At 42.6% G+C, this 18,931-nt stretch overlaps 3 long non-coding RNA genes across 3 annotated transcripts in view; 1 reads left to right on the top strand and 2 right to left on the bottom strand.

Moving 5' to 3' along the window:
• The window catches only part of LOC308471700, a 242,766-nt gene that overhangs the window by 89,178 nt on the left and 134,657 nt on the right, over positions 1-18,931 (top strand). The gene's annotated exons all lie outside the window — the stretch shown is intronic.
• The window catches only part of LOC308471696, a 115,183-nt gene continuing 96,402 nt past the window's right edge, over positions 151-18,931 (bottom strand). The window contains exons 2-3 of the long non-coding RNA XR_013983094.1: positions 2,949-3,077; positions 151-267 (exon numbers count right to left, since the gene is read on the bottom strand). This is a non-coding gene — a long non-coding RNA (uncharacterized lncRNA). The remainder of the gene's footprint in view (positions 268-2,948; positions 3,078-18,931) is intronic.
• Positions 10,830-16,737, bottom strand: LOC308471692. Its single transcript, XR_013983089.1, has 3 exons — positions 15,173-16,737; positions 12,880-13,076; positions 10,830-10,993 (listed from the first exon to the last, which is right to left on the bottom strand). It is a non-coding gene; the product is annotated as an uncharacterized lncRNA (long non-coding RNA).

Here is an 18,931-nt window from a genome sequence, read left to right as displayed (position 1 = left end):
TTAAGAACGGACCTCCGGAGCGAATTAAGTTCTTAACCCGAGGTACCACTGTATATTTGTATCCTGCTCAAGCCTGGGGCAAGAAAGTGGGATTCTACACACACAGAGCAGAATAGAAAATAATAATAATAATAATAATAATAATACTTCCCTTGCCTCTTGCCTGTTACTCTCCCTCAGATATGTGGCAAACCTCAAAACTGTCCTTCACTGTATTTCCACTTTACTGCTCCAAAGTACCGAGACAGTAAATCTTTAGAAGTGCTGCTGGAGAGACAGGGCCAAGAGTTATGCTCACGCACCTCTAAATGATTACAGTTCAATGTCTTCCTGGGATATGGTGAGTGGCAGAAGGGGAGGTTATTTGGTCAGCGCAGGTACAAGGGGGGTCATTAGTGTGCGAGAGCATGGCAGATAAATGGGTCAATTTGGATTTGCTACTCAGCCTGACAAGATGGAATTGCTGGTCTTATACTGCTGCGGATAATTAGCTCTCGCGACTGCCTTTTAGAGCATTGGCAGGCTATAGTTCCTCTGTTAGATGGTGACGGGTATTTTTGTTTTAGACAGAAATTCTCCTTTTACGGATGGCCCCCTTTAACTCCATTAGCAGTCTGGTTACTATACTTATTTAGGTCCGTCCCCCCCTTTAACAAAACCAAAGGAAAGCTACCTTCTCTTTTAGGTACATGGAGCTATTCATTTGGGAGTCTATACGATTCTATACGTGTCCACTCAGAAATAAGTCGCACTGAGTTCAAAGGATCTTACTCTCAGACGAAGGGCCTGTCCACACTTCTCCTTGTATCACTCCTTTCCCTCGGGAAATCCCGCTGTATACCAGAACAAATGTTCATGTGTTTCTCTGCGGACTGATGTGTGTTCCAGTTCAGCGGTACCTCACCCCAGTCTACCTGGACCTCCTGAGCTGCCCCTGGCATTCCCTGAGGTCCGTACAGGGGCACAACATTTGAATATTGAATATGGGAGGGGTGGCCAAGCAGCACGATCAAGATATGGTTGACCCCCAGCTCTCATCAGCCGCCCTCAACTAACATGGTCAGGGATTATGGGAGCTAGGAGTTTTCTTTTACAGCAGGGAAAAGAAAAATCTATCAGACCCATGCCTACAAATCACAGGACAAATGGTATGCTACAACAGCAGCAAGAATACTTATTGCAAAGCATTGGAAGACACAAGACTTACCCACACTGGAGGAATGGCAGATGAAATTGATGGACTATATGGAATTGGCGGAAATGACTGGCAGAATCCGTGACCAGGGAGAAGAGTCGGTGGAAGAAGATTGGAAGAAATTTAAAGACTATTTACAGAAATATTGCAAAATTAATAATGTTAGAATGATGTTGGATTGAAGTTAAGTGGTTTCTAGCTGTATAGGTACAAAAGAATATGGAAAAATTGGTTTTTAATACGTAAAAAATTAATGTTATAATATATCAAGATTAAAGATTAGGATTAAAAAGGAGGGAAAGGAATTGTTGGATTAACAAATTGAATTGGAATACCAAAGAGGGAGGTATGAGGAGGTCCGGGAAACAAGTAAACGTAAAAGAAGTGATGAAAAGATGGAATTGTTTTTAACTATTTTTTCTTTTTTCTACTTGGTATTTTTCCTTTTTATTGTTAAACTTTTTTTTTTTTAATTAATGTGATTTTTCTTCTTTTGAAACTTTAATAAATATTATTTAAAAAAAAAAACAAATCACAGGACAAATGGAAGAAAACACAGGAAAAACAAAAAGTGTTTGTGAGCCTTCTATCTCTGTTGCCTTATACCTATTAAATGCACCAGAAAGCAGTTGGCAAAATGGGGCTGGGATATTAAGAGTAAAACAGCAGCAGGTTTATCTCAAATGAACATTGTGCTGGTTTGTTTTCAAAAGGGGAAATTGTGACTTTTTATTTTGAAAAAAGTTTGCAGGCAGTTGTGGGGAGAAGGTAGGAACTCGCCACTCCCAGCTGCAGCCGAAAAATACTCTTTTTTTTTTTTTGGTTAAAAATGCAACCCTTTTAGAGAAGTTAGTTGCAGAACAGATGGGCATATGTCTAAGAGGATTTAGTTGTTTCGAGGATCAACTCATTTCTAAGGTAACACCTGTCCTTTGGGGAGCAAGCTATAACGCTTGGCATTTTAGGGAGTCTGCAATTCAGTCTTATATTGCTTTTGCCATATGGTTTTACTTCAAACAAAATGGCATCCGGTCCCTCCTTACTTCCTTTGTTTCTAATGCACAATTTACAACGCACTCTAGGGGAACAGGCCAGGCTTTCAACCAAGCTATCATATTGTAGAGGGAACCTGGAGTGCAGCACAAATGTTTTTCAGAAGGCAAACAGCCAGCATGTACACACACACACACACCCTCCCCCAAGATATACGGAATACATGCAAAATATTTTTAATTAAAAAATTAAGCAATTCTTGTTGAAGATAAACCAAACATCTGCTTCAGAACAAAAATAAAGTAGAACGTTGAAGGTTTTATTCAGATTTGGCTATGAAATCCGAAAGCTAGATGCAAATCTTCAACTTTTTGTTGTTACTTCCCCCCTTTCCCCCCTCTTTGCAGCTAAGCAGAGCCCCACTGAAGCCTGGATATGGTTCTTCTTCTCTTCCAATCCAAACATAACGGGGCTTCAGAAATCCCTGTACTGGACAACTCAGCTCTCTCTGTGGTGGCTACAGGCTGAGAAGGAAAAGTCAGGTCTATCTATTTTATTTACTGAAGCATATTCAAGGTGGCTCACAATAGCCCAATAATTACAAGTCATAAAGTATGGATAGATAGATAGACAGACAGATAGAACTTGCAGGTCCCATTACCTGGTTTCTTTAAGAATCTACATATGCGGGTGTGTCATTTGTCACAGGCACTTTTTTTCACGGCGAGTGTGTACACTGGGAATGCTCACACTCACCTACCTTGGCAACAGCTGCTGACCATCTTCAGGCTTCCTGACAGGGAAGGAAATGTCTGCATCACTGCCATCTTGGTGTTGCTCTCATCTTGCCTTTGCTAGGCAGAGGGCCTTCTCAGTAGTGGCGCCCGCCCTGTGGAACGCCCTCCCATCAGATGTCAAGGAAATAAACAACTATCTGACTTTTAGAAGACATCTGAAGGCAGCCCTGTTTAGGGAAGTTTTTTATGTCTGATGTTTTATTGTGCTTTTAATTCTGTTGAGAGTCGCCAGAGTGGCTGGGGAAACCCAGCCAGATGGGCAGGGTATTAATAATAATAATAATAATAATAATAATAATAATAATAATTACTATTATTACTGCAGCACTGCTGCTGCTGCTGGGAAAATTGTATTTTATTAAAACAAAAGATTTTTCAAAATCACCCTTCAGCCTTATAACTGAAGGAAACTAAAATAATGATACCGAGATAAAACGCAACAATACAGCCAATACCCAACACTTAAAATGCCCAGGGAGATAATAAAACATGTTTAGCCTGGTGCCAAAGGGTTTGTCATAGAGTCATAGAATCATAGAATTGTAGAGTTGGAAGGGACCCAGAGGGTCATCTAGTCCAACCCCCTGCAATGCAGGAATCTCAAGAATTCATGAAAAATTGATGTCCAACTTCTGCTTTAAAACTTCCAAGAAAGGGGAGTCCACCAGTTCTCGTCGGAGACCGTTCCACAGTCAAACAGCTCTTACTGTTTTTCCAAATGTTTAGTTGAAATCTCCTTTCTTGTAACTTGAAGCCATTGGTTTGAGTCCTACCCTCCGGAACAGGAGAAAACAAGCTTGTTCCCTCTTCCATGTGACAGCCCTTGAGATATTTGACAATGGCTATCATATCTCCTCTCAGTCTCCTCTTTTCCAGGCTAAACATACCCAGCTCCGTCAAACGTTCCTCATAAGGCTTGGTTTCTAGACCTTTTATCATCTTGGTCACCTCTGCACCTGTTCCAGTTTGTCTATATCCTCCTTAAGTGGTGGCGCCCAGAACTGGACATAGTATTCCAGGTATGGACAAGATGTTGTAGCTGCACTTTTTCCCTGCCTGACCTCAAGACATGGTGGTGCAGGGAACTGTGGAGTCGTTGGGGTAAGCAATGAAGGACAGCTGAAATGAAGAGTTCTGAAATTTCACTATGGATTGAGATGCTCATGCAACATAAACCTTTTGCCCCTGTGCTTAAAGAAGTACACACCCCAAGCCTTTTGTTGCAAACGATATGTGCAGAGGTGCTTTATAGGGGGATGGAACATAATTCACAATGTAGACTTCTTTTTTTAGAAAATAAAATAAAATAAAGCCTGATAAGTGAGAGAGGTTTTTGGTTAATGTACAGCTGAGAATGGCAAAGTAAGGAAGGCTGGAAACTGGAGAAGCTTGAGCAAATGTTTTTACAAGCTCCCTTCGAGTGGAGTTCATGAGAGATTCCTGAATCCTGGCTTGCTGCCAGCAAAACACTAGTATATTTATTAGGGAACCTGCTGGCTTACCAGGAAATTACAGACCAGTTAAATACTTTATACAGCTAAGTAGTTTATTAAGGAGCTATCGGAGATTATGAAAAAGGGAGGGTTCTGGAAAGCATAATATCGTGAGCCTAAAGCCAGGAGGGCCTCAGAAGGAAGAGGAGACGACTCCACTCTGCCGGGTGCCTATACAGAAAAGCGAGGTTTTTCCAGTGCAGCCTGTGCCAAATGGAGGGGAACAGTCAATAATAAAGAATAATATGGGCAGGTGGAGAGTGGCTCAGATTAGTCCCATACCTTGGGCTAGCAGATGCCAAAAAGCCAATGCAGATAAATGACAAACAGTGAACCTTGAGCCTAGAAATGAAATGATTAAGCGCTGCCCGGGAGGAATGGAAGACCGGCCCGAAGAACAATCAAGGTTATTGCAGGGAGTAAAGTCACCGTGAGGGAAAAAGGCGTGTTTTGTTTTGTGGGCTTTGTGTGAGAGACGGTAAACAATATACCTCATTTGCTTGTGGTGTTCTTGCTTCAATTTCCCAGCCTTCCCTTTTTTCCCCCTACTCTCTCGGCAGTCTGATGTTTATTTCTATGCCTTATTAGTGACTAGAAATATCTCCTGTGATCTGGATTCTCCCCACCAATCCACCCTTATATTTGCAGCAATTCTCTCTTGGTGAGCTGGATCGGTACCTTGGTACAGCGGGATAACTATTTCCACACTGAGATTTCTTCTCACCTACCTGTCCCATTGCTGCAATTTGGCCAGTTGATCAGGACCATTTGTGGTGGGTGGGGCAGTACAGGGCCAAAGGGAGTCTCAAATTTAGGCACGCTGTCTTGTCTTGTTTTTGTGTTTGATAAGTTTAGCAACTTGCATTTATGCCTGCCACACCAGAATGTGATGCTCTCTTAGCTTGGGGCAGCATTTGCCCTCAAAAATGCTAGAAAACGTGTGTGTGTGTTTTAAGAAATTCAGATAATTTCTCACCTCCCCACTGCCCCATTGTGCCATACAGTGGTTCCTTGGGTTACATACGCTTCAGGTTACATATGCTTCAGGTTACAGACTCCGCTAACCCAGATATATTACCTCGGGTTAAGAACTTTGCTTCAGGATGAGAACAGTTAAGTGGTGCTTCAGATTAAGAACAGTTTCAGGTTAAGAACGGACCTCCGGAACAAATTATGTACTTAACCCGAGGTACCACTGTATTTTGTTTTTATGCGTCTTCATTTTTTTTTTTAATTGCTAGGGGCCTCAAAACTTGAGGGCCTTGCTTTTACGATGCCTAGGGTCTCTGGACCTCTGAGAAGGCTTGTGTCTGAATCCACTAACAGGAGGAAATAGCAGCTGAGTTGGGCTGAGGAACGTCATCCCCAGACTTGCTCAGCTTCGGCACTGTTAGCGCATCCCAAGTCGTTTTTCTGACCCCAAACTAGGAAGCGCATATTCTGGGGTGCGCTCCTGGGCAAGTCACATGCACCTCATCCCCCCCAAAAAACACACATTTTCAAGGCAAAAGTGCAAGATCATAGCACCCCAAATGGCCGCCGAGATCTCACACAAAAAAGCGTGATGTCCCTTTTTTCCAGAGAATTTGAAAGGGTATGCAATGCCCTGGATGAGGCCTACTTCATTCTTTCCCACAATGCTTTTGCTCAGCATGGGATGTGGGACCACATCCTTCCCAAAAAGAAAAGCAGAGGACAATACTGGGATAACCTCTCCTGACATCTTGTAGCATAATCCTTTCACAAGCTATGGGCCTTTTACAAGCAGCCATGTTGACTACAAATTCTAATTTCTGTTGCTCCACACACCTGAACTGCCTAACCACTTGGCAAGACGACAGGGATAACTAAGAAGACGCATGCCAGAGCACTCACCCCAAGCTAGTTTGGTCAGCTGCGTGACCTCAATGTATACACAGAAGAAACTCTCAAGTATTTGATTTATTATTACACCGGGTGATTTCCAACTAAGTCATACTCAGAGCAGACCTATTAATGGACCTAAGCGGGTTGTTATATTTTTATTTAAGATATTTTTCAGGACAGAAACCTGTTCAGTGTGCCTTGCGGTCAAAACAACAAAAGAGAAAGACAAGGATATAAAAATTTAAACTTAAAAACTGCAACTCAGCAGCTCAGAATTTTTTTAAACAGGGCTAGATAAAATATGATTCAGTCCAGCCAGTACCCAGCTAATAAACATCACGCCTAGAAACATCATTTCTTTGGGGCCCTCCAAAACCCTGCAAAGCCTGCAGCACAGAAATGTGATGTGGATCTGATGGAAGGGAATTCCCTAGCCATGGAGCCAGCATTGAGAAGCTCCTCTCTCACACATGGCCACTCACGCTATTGACTAAGTTACTTAAGTCTATTGATTTCAGTGGGTCTAGTCTTAACTATTATTGAGTATCACCCATTAGCTTTACATTCTGCCTTTCTTCCATGATGGAACTCAATGTGACATACACATAAGCTTCTCAGATGGTCTCCCACTGGGATGGACAGATCCATCAGTCCATGCCAGTTCTGCATGTGCTAATTTAGAAGTCCTTTCCCCTTTCCATCCTATTTCCACGTTGTTCTGCCCCCCCCCTTTTTAACTCACATTTCTGAGTTGTGTTTTACTCTAAAATAACCCCTTTGTTTGCATTTCAATCAAAAACATGCATTCTTGCACGTACTTAAAAATGCACATTTTATATGCATTTTGATTCTTCTTTTGAACGGAGAACTACATTACAAAATTTGAAGAAGCATGAAAGCTGAAAAATAACTGCATTCCAATACACAAATTAGTTACAGGATGTGTGAATCAGATCATTTTGCTTAAAAGTACCAACAAAACCAAACCCTTGGGCATCCCTGGTCTCCTATCCAACCCCAAACGTACTTAGGGTTAGGGTTAGGCTTACTCCGCATCCAGTGTGCTTCCACTGCAATTTTTTGAAGCTGCAATCACATCACGTTGGCCACAATCCATACTGACCCTGTAGTTTCTTGACAAATACAACTGTTTGATGTATCAGCAGTAATGTGGACGTACCCTAACAGCGGTTGTGCAAGCGCAGATGAACACACACACACAACTTTGCAGGGGCAGGGAAACCAAAAAGGTCATGTACGTCAAGTGAAGACATCCCTGCCCCCTCTCTGATGTGAACAGCTCTGTGAAAATGTTGGGGAGGGGGCTGCATTTCAGGTCACTAATGTGAATGTACCCCAGGTTTCAGCAAGATAGCTGCATTATATCAGAACTTGATTTTAATGAAACTTACTTCCAAGTAAAAAGGCATAGGATTTCATCTCTAGTTGAAGGAATGTACTTCTGTAAATAAGTGTGTGTGTGTGTGAGAGAGAGAGAGAGAGAGAGAGAGAGAGAGAGCGCATAGAAAAAATATATACAACACATCCCACCGGAGAAGCTGATGCTGTTTGCCTTTGTTCATGTGAGGATGCAGCCAGGCAGTGGTGCAGAGAGTTTGCAAGCTGTTGTTATGGAATCCTTGAGCTGCTGAACAAATCCTGTAGGGAGTTCATGCTGTCAAGAGTTTAAGTGGAACACAGGGCCCATTCTGGCCCCTCTGCACAGTAGGGAATATCACTCTGTGATAGTAGAGTAAACAGAACTGCAAAGCATTCCTTTGCTAAACCTTCCTCTGGCAATAGTTCCCGAATGCTTGTACAATCCTTTCCAAAATATGTGTCGTGTATTTATTACTGCTGCACTGGGTAGGAGCACCACTTTGCCAGAGGAATTCCTTCTTGCACACAGTTACCAGCTGTGCTCTCCTGAGATCAGCTGAGGGCTCGTCCATCCTTCCATTTGCCTCGCCACGTTCCCCCAGGAAAACCTGCTCTTTACTGCTGAATCGGAACAAGCGGCAATTGGGTTTTCTGCAGATTGCTGTTTGTTCTGATTCAGCGGTAAAGACTGGGCTTTCCCAGAGAAAGCTGCAGAGCAAACGAGAAACTGCTTGGACCTGTGCCTAGAAAGCACGAGACAAGTGGAAAACATCTCAACCCCGTGCTTTTTCAGGCACGGGTCAAGCGGAAGCATGAACGAGCCCTTGGTGTGGTTTGGTCATAAAATATGTTAATTTACAGTTGCTCAAAGCAACAGGTCACCTCAGCCATCAGGTCACAAGAGGCTGAGAAACTTGTTTACTCCGTCTTAGCTGTGGGCCACGACATCTGGAAAGGAGAACTGGGCCAGAGAAATCAAATTTTTGAACTTTGAACTCCATAGGTGCTGCTGCTTGGGGGACTGATGCCCCCTGGGCTTGCTGAGCCTGTATATTTGTAAGTAAACAGTATGCTAGCATACAAATTGCCATAAATCTCCAGTGCTCTTTCATCCAAAAGGAAGTAGAAGCACAAAACAGTTCCTATAACCTTGCACGTTCAACAAATTAGCACCATTGTCACATAATAGGTTTGCCTCCAGTTCAAATGCCTTTTTGTAGTATTATGCAGGTTGGCAGCATTTCTGTCATGTATTTCCCATGGGCCCATGTCAGCCCTGGGCAGGCTGCACACAGAGCAAAACCCATGGAAAGAACTGCAAATGGGTGCATTTTGCCATGCCAGTCTCGTTCTGCAAACATGAGTGAGACATGGGGGTGTTCCTGTGCAGGCTGTTCAGCACCTGCCTGCCTTCTGTCCAGTGCCTGGTGTTTTGCTAACAAAAACCAGGATGCAGATGTTGTGTGGGATTGTGACACTGACCAGTTGTGACAGTGACTGCTTTGTGCTGGTCTCCAATGACAAAGTCTTCCAGCCTAAAGGAGCACAATTCTTCACCCCCTCCACACTACCTGATAACAGACAGGAGCCAGTAGAACAATGGCTAGGATAATGGACAATGTCAAATATTTGCTTAAACTAGTACACTGAGTCAACAAGGATTGTATCTAGTTAAAGAGGTAACCTGTTCACGTTACAGCTTGACCGTGGAAAAACTATTTGGGAAAAGCAAACTTTCCCAAAGGTCATTTGACGATGGTCATGCCACGGCATGGTGATGGTGTTGAATTATTATTTATTAACATCTGAGACACAAAGGAACTGCAAATCTTTCTAGACTCAACATGAGAGAGTTGTAAATATCTAAATGTCTCAAGTCTTTTGGGCAGGGAACTGCTAAAGCTACTGGCATCCCTCTGTTTTAAAGACTGCTTTTTAATTGGTGAGTGTTGGGTAGAAAAGAACAGGGTGATGGTAGGGTGCAGACTGTGGAAATGAGGTTTCAACCCCATTGCAGAGTGTGGAAATAAGGTTTACATAGGATGACCCAACTGCCAACATGTTCGCATCCCATTCGTTAGCTCAAGAGAAAGTGAGAGCAGCAAATGCACTGACCTTTACAGAGGAAGCACGAGTATATGCTGATTTATTAATCCTGCAGCTGTGGGAACTTTTTACCACAAGAGTAGCTTGCGCATGGAACACATGAACACTATATATTTTTATGAGCAATATATTCCCCTTGTTCCCTTTACATTTTTTACTCTCAGTGAGAAACAGTTTTGCCAATCGCCATGAACATTGCAAAACCCATCAAGGAGGGAAGCCACCCACAAGGTGCCCCATATATAACCCAATAACAGCCCTGACAGGTGAGGCTGAACCTCCATCTAGTCTAGCGAAGCCCACAGGCAGGACTTGGAGGCAAACCCAGATTGGCCTCAGTGTAATGTGTGAATCCTGTGCTGATATGGTGTCTGTACCTCTTTGCCCCAGCTTTTCCTTCTACCCAAGGCTGCTGAAGGAGATGGAGTGCAAGTGAGCCTGGACTGGAAGATGAAATCCACTTGATAAGATCCATAGATCCTTTTCTCTCCCTATTGAAGTCTGCCGTGATTAAAATGACCTTTGGCTGTGTTGCCTTTGTTGGCATATCAGTCACAGGCACCCCAGGCCAGCTAATTTTGTAAATATGAGTGTTGCACGTGTCTTTTGAGCAGATTGTGTGGTCACTTGCTGGGGTTCCCAATGAGAGTCTGTCTAGAATGAGGTAATGGTATCCCTACTGCCATAAAGAAGTGTCTCACTTACTATTTACTAATTTAGCATGAAAACCACTGTATAAAATAAGAGATTGTGCAGTGACTAAAACACGGTTGGCATTGCTGCTTCACAGCTGTCAATTTCAATCTTGCTCCCCCCACCCCCCAAAAAATCTGTCTGTTGCAGACAAAACAAACTGTTCACCAGGGACAATTTATAAGGGCTGCTAGTATTCTAGGCTACTTCTTTTTCTAGAAAGAGACACATCTAATGAGACTCTTCCAGAACCTGAAATGTTTCCACCCGCAAAAAGTTATATGCGCCCACATCTGCACTCAGCCTTTATTGTAGGACATGGCGATTGTTCTTTTTAAGCCAGCCTTTATGGGTCATAAATTTTTGTCTTGCACTCTTGGATGTACTTTAATTCTTTGACTGCACTTGGGTGCACAGCAAGGTTGATCAAAGAGAGCTCTTCCAGCTGTATTCCTATGGTTTTAGAGGACCTGAAAGTGAAACATAGGGATCTTTATCCGTACAGAGAAGAAGAAGTAGCTGATAGGAAGGAGGCATTTATTTGCACCCCATACAGTATGCGAGAGACTGTTTTGAACTAACCATAGTTAACACATGCCACAGTCTAGGGTTCAGACAATACACCAAACTGAGGTTACTCTAAAATGTAATCGGGCAGATGAAGATGATGGAGTTTTCGGAGCTAGCCGACCTAACCTGAAGAGTCCGCGACCAGAAGGAGGAGGAGTATCAGGAAGAATGGACAAAATTTAATGATTATTTAGTTAAATATGTAAAATTAAATTAATTGGAAATAGCTTGCAGATATTTAATTGGCTTAGGATTTCATATAAGTTAAGTGATGAATCAATATGCTTAATTTTAAAATTAAAGGATATAAGGATGTTAATGTTTAAGTTAAATTTCATAAGAACTTTGATTTGGAAAACCGTTAAAAAGAAGTGCATGGAAATTCAACCAAGGGGAAGCGAGGAAGTCACTTAACAATGTTAATAAGTGTAATTTTAATAAGGTTATGATCCATGTTTGTTTGTTTATTTGTTTGTTTTGTTTATAATTTTGTGAAAATTAATAAAAAATTTATTTAAAAAATGTTATCAATCTTTCATGGCCACGTCAGAGGAAAAGAGGGAAGTGGGAAGCAGATATGCTTAAGGCTAGGCTCATTCTTGTGTTACTGAACAGAACCATTGAAAAATCAGAGGTTCAAGAAGAAAAAAATTTATACACAAAAATCATTAACCCATGAAATTCACTGATAGGATGTGCATATGATAATGTTCACTATTGTTTTGTTTTTGTTTTTAAATGGAGCAGGCAAAAGTTAGTAGCTACTAGATATGCTTCCAAAAGTTTCATTTTCAATGACTGTCTTTTGCTCACTGATAACTAGAGTCCCTAAAACACAGGGCTGCATGTATTCTCCAGCCCTTCCAACTTTGCCGCCAGATCCACTCTGCCCAGGTGTGTAAATATGATTAGAATTGCTTGCTCCCTGCATGTTTTGTCCATCACAAGACCATTTGACCCTTTGCTAGGAATGTTAGAAGCTGCCTTATGCGGAGTCAGACCTTTTAGTCCATCTACACAGGCTGACAGTGGCTCAGCAGAGTTTCAGGCAGGGGTCACTACCTGAAGAAGCCAGGGGTTGAACCTGGGACCTTTCGCTACCTCTGTGCTGTGGCCCTCCCTGCTCCTCCGCTAAACTCATATTTTCATTACCACAATTTGGCTTAGTAGCTTGATGCTAGGAGAGGCGGAGAGGGAGTATGCGCTCATGCACCCAGAGACTCTGCATGCTCATACACACTTTGGGACAGCACGCATGCCCTTGTAAACTGGGTATGTGGCCCCGAGATTAAACCAAAAAGGAACCCCCTGTTTCCTGCAAGCAAAAAGCAACTCAGAGCAATGCTTCCTCATTCTAATATGCTGGCAATGAAATCTTAGGAGAAGTGCCTAAACCCTGAAGTCATGTCTGTCAGGAAAGCACCTGAGCATTCACATATATTATGAAGTAATTACTAAGGGGCTGGGCTATTTTTTCCTCTTGGTATTTTACAGCAGTACAAATAAGAACTAATTACACTGAACCCAAAAGCAGTCTAGCTGACAGGGACAATTTAGCCTTTGAGGGGTGAATATAAAGCTCCCATCTATGGCATGAGAAATGCTTCAGCTCAAAGGGAGTTCTTCCTGCTGCCAGAAACCATGCGCCAGCAGTTCAGATTGACATGAGTGGATGGCCCTGGCAGCCTGCAGTTGCCCATATGCCTGGTGTGTGTCTCTCTCTCCGCCTTACCTCATCTTCCCTCTTCGTATTTTCTCCCTGTGAAAAAGGCATTCTCCCCCTTACCTGTCATGGACCTCACTCTGTCATCGTGTAGCCTCCGACCCAAATTCCTGCTCCCTCTCCTTTACTGTGGATGCCTAGAGAGCCCAAACAGCCTGCTTTGAGAGCCACAGAAATGGCACCTCCACATTTAAGAAGGGAGTATATACTTGAGGGGAAGACATGCAGAACGACATACAGCGTCATGGGAAGCAATGCATCTTCTTGGATTCATCACTGTCCTCTTCCTTTCTTTTTTTTTATAAATATTTATTAAGGTTTTTACAATGTTACAAAATGAAAAAGAGAAAAGAAAAAAATACAAAATAAAAATAGTTAAAAACAATTCAATCTTTTCATCACTTATCTTTCATTTACTTGTTTCCCGGACCTCCTCATACCTCCCCTTTTTGTATTCCAGTTCAATTTATTAGTTCAGCAATTCCTTTCCCTCCTTATTTTATCCTGATCTTTAATCTTAATATATTACAACCTTAATTTACCTGTTAAGAATCCAATTTTTTCATATTCTTTTATACCATTACAGCTAGAAACCACTTAACTTCAATCCAACATCATTCTAACATTCATTAATTTTGCAATATTTCTGTAAATATTCTTTAAATTTCTTCCAATCTTCTTCCACCGACTCTTCTCCCTGGTCTCGGATTCTGCCAGTCATTTCCGCCAATTCCATATAATCCATCAGTTTCATCTGCCATTCTTCCAGAGTGGGTAGATCTTGTGTCTTCCAATACTTTGCAATAAGTATTCTTGCTGCTGTTGTAGCATACATAAAGAAAGTTCTGTCCTTCTTTAACACCGATTGGCCGACTATGCCCAGAAGAAAGGCCTCTGGTTTCTTCAGGAAGGTATATTTAAATACCTTTTTTAATTCATTATAAATCATCTCCCAGAAAGCCTTAATCCTTGGGCACGTCCACCATAGGTGAAAGAATGTAACTTCAGTTTCCTTACATTTCCAACATTTATTATCGGGCAAATGGTAGATTTTTGCAAGCTTGACTGGGGTCATGTACCACCTGTATATCATTTTCATAATATTCTCTCTTAAGGCATTACATGCCGTAAACTTCATACCTGTGGTCCATAACTGTTCCCAGTCAGCCATCATTATGTTATGTCCAACATCTTGTGCCCATTTAATCATAGCAGATTTCACCGTTTCATCCTGAGTATTCCATTTCAACAGCAAGTTATACATCTTTGACAAAATCTTAGTTTTGGGTTCTAACAATTCTGTTTCTAATTTTGATTTTTCCACCTGGAAGCCGATTTTCTTGTCCAAATTGTATGCCTCCATTATCTGATAATAATGAAGCCAGTCTCGCACTTTGTTTTTTAGTTTTTCAAAACTCTGCAATTTCAACCTATCTCCATCTTGTTCTAAAATTTCCCAATATTTCGGCATTTTGACCTCCATATTGAGTTTTTTCTGAGCTTTCGCTTCCATCGGTGACAGCCACCTTGGAGTTTTATTTTCCAATAAGTCCTTTTATCTTATCCAGACATTAAACAGTGCTTTCCTGACAATATGGTTTTTAAATGCTTTATGCGCTTTGACCTTATCATACCACAAATATGCATGCCATCCAAATACGTTATTAAAACCTTCTAAATCCAAAATGTCTGCGTTTTCAAGAAGCAACCATTCTTTCAACCAGCAAAAAGCTGCTGATTCATAGTAAAGTTTCAAGTCTGGCAGGGCAAATCCACCTCTTTCCTTTGCATCTGTTAGTATTTTAAATTTTATTCTAGGCTTCTTGCCCTGCCAGACAAATCTAGAAATATCTCTCTGCCACTTCTTGAAACAGTCCATTTTGTCCACAATTTGCAATGTTTGAAACAAAAACAACATTCTGGGCAATACATTCATTTTTATCGCAGCAATGCGGCCTAGCAGTGAAAGCTTCAAATTTGACCAAATTTCTAAATCTTTTTTCACTTCAACCCAGCATTTTTCATAGTTGTCTTTAAATAAATTCCCATTTTTTGCTGTCATGTTAATCCCCAAGTATTTGACTTTCTTAACCACTGTTAAACCTGTCTCATTCTGAAACCTCTCTCTCTCAATTGGTGTTAAATTTTTCTCTAAAACCTTGGTTTTTGACTTATTCAGTTTAAACCCTGCAACCTGACCAAATTCTTGAATCAGTTCTAAAACCCTTTTGGTACTAGATTCTGGCTCCTATAACGTCAATACTAAGTCATCTGCAAATGCTCTCAATTTGTATTGTTTGACTCCGACCTGTATACCTTTAACCAACTGGTCCCTTCTTATCATATTCAGCAAAACCTCCAGGACTGCATCACTGTCCTCTTCCTTGCCCAGCATCAGAATTTCTCTGGCGAATGAGCCAATGAACTGCAAGGAAGGGAGCATGCATGGCTTGCTAGCCGCACAAGAGCAGTCCTAGGAAAGTCTGCCAGCCAAGTCCCATAGTTGCATCCAATACCAAGATGTTAACAACAACAACAGGGTGTAATTGCCTGTCAGGGCTAGAGTCAGACACTAGTCAGCACAAAAGACGCAGGCTCTGTTGTCAGTGAAGTTAACTCTTTAATTCAAGGAAATGGCATGCAACTCTGCAACACTTCCCAGTAGGCCTTGTCCCTATGGAGCAGTGGCCAGGACTAAAAGTCCCTGCCTTCCACCTTTTCTAAGACTCCTCCTCTCCCAGATGTTTCCCAAGCAGTCTCAAACTGCGCCTGTGCACCTCTGGCCTCTGTTCTGCTCTCCTCATTATTCTGCACATTCTTGGAGACCAGGAGGGGAGGGAGCTTGTCACCGCAGCAGATTCTTCAGCAGCCTCTGCTTCCGCCTTGGAGTCTGAACTGCTCTCTGTCACAGGCTCTTCCTGCTCACTAAACCTTGTTGCCCCTTCAGCATCCAGCCCCTCCTCCCCATCTTCTCCCTCTGACCTCTCCTCAGTGTCCCACTACCAATCCCCTGGCTCTGAGCCTTCCTCTTCTGAGGTTTCCCTTGAGGGTTCCCCAGCTGGTGCCTCCCACCACTCCTCTTTGTCCAGCCAGTTCCTGACATTGGCATTATCTTGGGAGGAATCCTCAAGCAAAGCTTCGCTTGCAGTGTTGAGGACATGCATATGCTGAAAGTGGGAGCAGTGGGAACAATATCCTACAGAAGCCAGGTGCATATAAACCAAGAGGATGGTTAGTTTCTCAAGGACCTTCTAAAATGGGGCAACAGTTAGTGGAGAATTTCCAGGTTTCAGCGGGGTGGGCAGATTGAGCAGGGGGTGAACAACTGCAGATTAAATACCATCTGTCAGTCTGCCCTCCCTGAGTATCAACCCAGCCAATAAGGAAGCCAGAGCTTGCTGGATGGCTTTTGCCAGTTAGGCTGGGCATGAGTCCATCTTGCAGTGGTCGCTTGCCTGCTGCCGTGTACACATTCCCCATCAGTTGGCGATACCAAATGTAGCCAAGCCAAACAAGAGAGAACAAGACTGGTACTCAAAGAAAAGAAAAAATCTGGCTCTGCGTTTAAACTGAATGGCCCTAAATCAAGTTGAAAATGAGTAATTTTGTTTGCAGAATGGAAACGGGAGAGCTATTTGGTCTGAGCATTGCAAAATGTTAATGTTTCTGTTATGTTTAGGTTTTGCAGACTTTCAGAGAAGCTTGCTGGGCAAGCCTACCTAGAAATAAAGCCCATTGAGCTCAATTAGATAACACCCGTGTGTGTGTGTGTGTGTGTGTGTGTGTGTGTGTGTGTGTGTTTAAGGATTATGGCCTTAAGAGTATTTTCACATAGCTTGAACCACGCAAGGTTGGTCCCCCTCTCCCCAATCCAAGTGCTGTCCACACAACAGATCGAGGACATGGATGTCTTTCCCTGATGATTTCTTTCCCCATGATGAATTCCAGTTCTTTCACCTGCAAATGAGTCATCATCTGTTTTGCAGCTAATGCCGTTTGAACCCAGCTTAGAAAACCAGTGGCGGGAGCACACTGGAGCCACTGTGAACAGTAAAATGAACACACTCTTAGTCTTTGTAATTCTGACTTCTGTCCCGGGGCAGTGTGGTGTTGTGGTTAAAGTGTCAGATTAGAACTGGGAGGACCCGATTTCAAATCCTGATTCAGCCACAGAGTTCACTAGGTATCAGTGGGCTTATCTATCTATCTATCTATCTATCTATCTATCTATCATCTATCTATCTATCTATATCTATCTATCTATCACCTAATCTGAATAGACAGACACATTTTCCATGGGGGGCAAAGTAAACAGAATTAAAAATCAAATTCCACCAGCAAAGGTTCACATATTCACATATCTCCAATTATGGATGCAATTAAGGCCTACTCAGAGGAGACCCACTGAAAGTAGTGGACATGACTAGGGTTTATTAATTTAGATAGGTATACTAACAACAACAAGTTGAATTCAATCCCGTGGGTATACAACCAGAGTCAACTACTATGGCACAGTGATTATTCTGATGTGGAGCGAGAAACATGATGCATCACATTAAAATAACTGGAAAAAGCACAGTTTACAGTGGAAAATGCCCCCTCCAACCGAACTGTCATTAAGAGCAGGAGCTGGTATGCTGTGGGTGGCAGAAAGAAGCAACTGCCACCAGAATCCTTCCTCGTTTACCAACAAGGCCCACATTTCCCCCCACCTTCTTTCGCTCAGTTGTTCCCCTGCACTGACAGCATGCAGAATGCCTAATGGTGGGGTAACTTTTGTCTGCAGCTGCTATACCTAATTGTCCAGCAGCAAGCAAAATATAATGCTAAGGATTTAATTTCCTCCAAGTTGCTGTAATGTGATACATGGCATAGAAGGCATACTGGTTTGCACCAATGGGAAAACATAAAGAAATCCCCCATAAGGGAAGGGGGATCACGTTTACATCACATTAGGGCAAAGTCTCAGTTGTTTAACGCTTTCTGAAACATGGAAAATTGTATTAAGGATGTGAAAATTCTCCTGAAGGGGGAAGAAATCTGTTATGGGTCTAAATTTGAATGGGGTTTTAGGTTCTTCCAAGCTGTTTCCCATCAGCCACCAATTTGTATTACGTGACTTTGAAGAGCAAGAGGAATGGTCTCATTCTGCAGAGACAACAATGCAACGCCGGAGGAGACCTGGCACCCTAAGATGGTGGCCAGGACCCCAGCAGGGCCTACCAGTGCTTACCCCTGCCACTGTCAGATGCAGGGAGGGGGTAAGGAGCCACCAGAGAGACTTTGCTCAGGACCCCTCAAATCTGGATTCAGCCTGGATTCATCTGGAGAATAAAGCAGAAGGCAAGGGGTGCAAAGTAGGATGCTATGAGAAATTAAAAAAGAAATCTCCACGGTCTGAGATCGTGTTGGATTCATCTGCACACAACATGTAAAAGTGTAAAAGTAGTGACTGTGATGCGAGAAGTCGGAGATAAAATAGTTAGTGGGCTGTGACTACTGATAATTTCAGAAACCCGCAAGCTCATGGCTTCTTAGTTAAGGCTAGTATTTCCTGTCTCTCCACCTTGTTTCTTCTGACACATATCTCCCACATCAATGCTGTGGTCTCCATTCTGAAGATGCTAATTTAAAAAGGCAGCTGCGCTTAACACTAAGAACCACAGCACTTGCCTCTCGCACAACTGTGCTCACTTGTGTACAAGCCCCTGAGCACAAAACATGCATGCATCAGATGCCACCTCGGTTGCAAAGGGCATGCGTGTGGCATGTTCAGGCACAGTGAATTAATTCTATGTTATCTCTTTAAGTGCAAGCCAGCTTGCGCACTCCAGCCCTGCCCCCAGGGTCTTTGGAGCCCCTCTAGACAGCTGTATATAACCATGTTTCGTTGCCCAACACTTGTGTGGAGCCAGTAGTTAAGAGACAATACATATGCTATTCACTGCTTGCCACTTTAAAATAGAAGTCAAAGTATTATACCTGATGGGATTGTTAAATAGTGGGTAGACATAGCAGACGATGCAGCGATTTCTCCACAGCAGCTATTTATTTGTAAGCTGGAACCGAACTGATCAGCAAACAGCTTTTATAGGCAGCCGACTGTCAACACTGT

This window comes from Podarcis pityusensis (genome assembly GCF_964106645.2).
Source record: "Podarcis pityusensis genome assembly, chromosome: 2".
NCBI classification, from domain to species: Eukaryota; Metazoa; Chordata; class Lepidosauria; order Squamata; family Lacertidae; genus Podarcis; species Podarcis pityusensis.
Note: the sequence above shows the minus strand (reverse complement) of the source record. Positions and strands in the feature narration are given on the sequence as shown.